Source organism: Pteropus vampyrus, unplaced genomic scaffold (genome assembly GCF_000151845.1).
Source record: "Pteropus vampyrus isolate Shadow unplaced genomic scaffold, Pvam_2.0 Scaffold297, whole genome shotgun sequence".
Taxonomy (NCBI): domain Eukaryota; kingdom Metazoa; phylum Chordata; class Mammalia; order Chiroptera; family Pteropodidae; genus Pteropus; species Pteropus vampyrus.
Genome location: NW_011889078.1, coordinates 2,004,073 through 2,006,426, shown reverse-complemented (window position 1 = coordinate 2,006,426; position 2,354 = coordinate 2,004,073).

The window sequence follows — 2,354 nt, the reverse complement described above, 5'->3', positions numbered from 1 at the left end:
AGTTTCTATTTTATTCTATGGCATAGTCAAGCACTATTCTTAGATGCCTCAGCCATGGGATTTACCTTCTCCTAGGGGCTCTGTCCAAAAGGAAAGGCAGAAGAGTGTCAATGCAAGTTCCACCAACATCTCTTTTTCCATTTCTTCCTTGCTGTCTCTCTTCTTCCAAGGTACCTATTACAAAGGACATCTGTGAAAAACCCACAACTCACTTCATACTTAATAGTGAAAGACAGAATGCTTTTTCCTTAAGATCAGGAGCAAGACAAAGATCTCCACTCTCACTGCTACTATTCAATGATGTTCTGGAGGCCAAGAAAATGAAATAAAAATTATTTAGATTGAAAAGAAAAAAGTAAAACAATCTCTATTTGCAGATGATATGACCTCATATCTAGAAAATTCTAATGAATCTACTAAATACTATTAGAGCTAATAAAACAATTCATAAGATTGCAGGTTACAAAAATCGATTGTATTTAACCACACCAGCAATAAACAACCCAAATATGAAATTAAGAGAACAATTTCATTTTCGATAGCATCAAAAGAGTAAGGTATTTAGGAATACATATAATTTAAGAAATATAAGACTTGTACTCTGAAAACTGTAAAACATTATTGAAGAAATTAAAGGTCTAGATAAATGGAAAGATACTCCATGTTCATACAGCAAAAGACTTATTATTAAGATGGTAATACACCCCCCCCCAATTAATCTGCAGATTCAATGCAATTCCTGCCAAAATCCTAGCTAGTTCTTTGCAGAAATTGACAAACTAATCCTAAAATTTATATGGAAATATAGAGACCAAGAACAATCAAAACAATCTTGAAAAGGAAGAACAAAGTTAAAAGACTTCCATTTCTCAATTCCAAAATTTACTACACATCTACAGTAATCAAGACAGTGTGGTACCGGAATGAGAATACAAATGTGGATCAGTGAAACAGAATTGGGGATCCAAATATCAGCCCTCATATTTATGGTCAATGAATTCGAACAAGGTTGCCAAAGCAATTCAATGAGGGGAAGAAAAGTCTTTCCAACAAATGGCACTGGGACAACATAACATTCATGCAAAAGAATAAAGTTGGACCCCTACCTCACACCATATATAAAAATTAATTTAAAATAGATCAAAGACCTAACTGTAAAAGTTAAACTTTAAAACTCTTAGAAGAAAATATAGGAGTAAAATGTGACCTTGGGTTAGGCAAAGCCATTTTAATCATGACGCTAAAAGAACAAGCAACAAAATAAAAAAGATATAAATTAAACCATCAAAATTACAAACTTTTATGCTTCAAAGAACATAAAAAGACAAACCACAGAATGGGAAGAAGTTTTGCAAGTAATATACCTGATGAGCAGCTATAACTAGAGTATATAAAGAATTCTTACAACTCAATAGTAAAAGACAAATAACCCAATTATAAAATGGGCAAATGTAGAAAAGGAAACTCTCATTCATTGTTGGTGAGAATGCAAAATTGTACAGACACTTTTGAAGACAGCTTGGCAGTTTCTTAACAAAACTAAACATACCCTTACCATGATACATCAATTGTACTCTTTGGTATTTATCCAAAAGATGAAATATATGTTCACCCAAAAACCTGCACATAAATGTGCTTTTTTTCCCCCTTTTTTAAGCTTTTAGAAATAATTACAAGACTTGCAAAAATAATTCAGAAAGATGAGTCCCTTGTCCCTTTTACTCAGATCACCCACTGGTTTTACATAACTACAGCACAATGTCAAAACCAGGAATTTTACATTGGTACAACATTTATATGTATAGTTTTAGATATAAAACTACTCCATTACTACAAAGATCTCCCTCACGTTACCCTTTTTAGTCACACCACTACCCCCACTACCCATCATTCTTGACAATCACTAATGTATTTGCCATCTCTATAAAAATTCAGCATGATGCCCTTGAGATCTATCCAAGTTCATGTGTCAATAGTTTTTCTTTTTATTGCTGAGTAGTATTCCATGGTATGGATGGGCCACAGTTTGTTTAGCCATTTAACTATTATGGCATATTTTGATTGTTTCCAGTTTGGGGTTATTACTAATAAAGTTTCTATGAACAATCATGTATACGTTTTTGTGTAAACATTGGGTTTTAATTTCTCTGAGACAAATATCCAGTAAAATTGCTGGGACATATGATAAATGTATGTGGTTTTTGTTTGTTTGTTTTTAAAAACTGCCAAATTATTTTTGAGAGTGGCTGTACTATTTTACATTTCACTGGTAATGTACATGTAATTCAGTTTCTCCACACTCCCACCAGTACCTTACCAATGTTTGGGCTTTTTAAAATAATTTTTTATTTCTC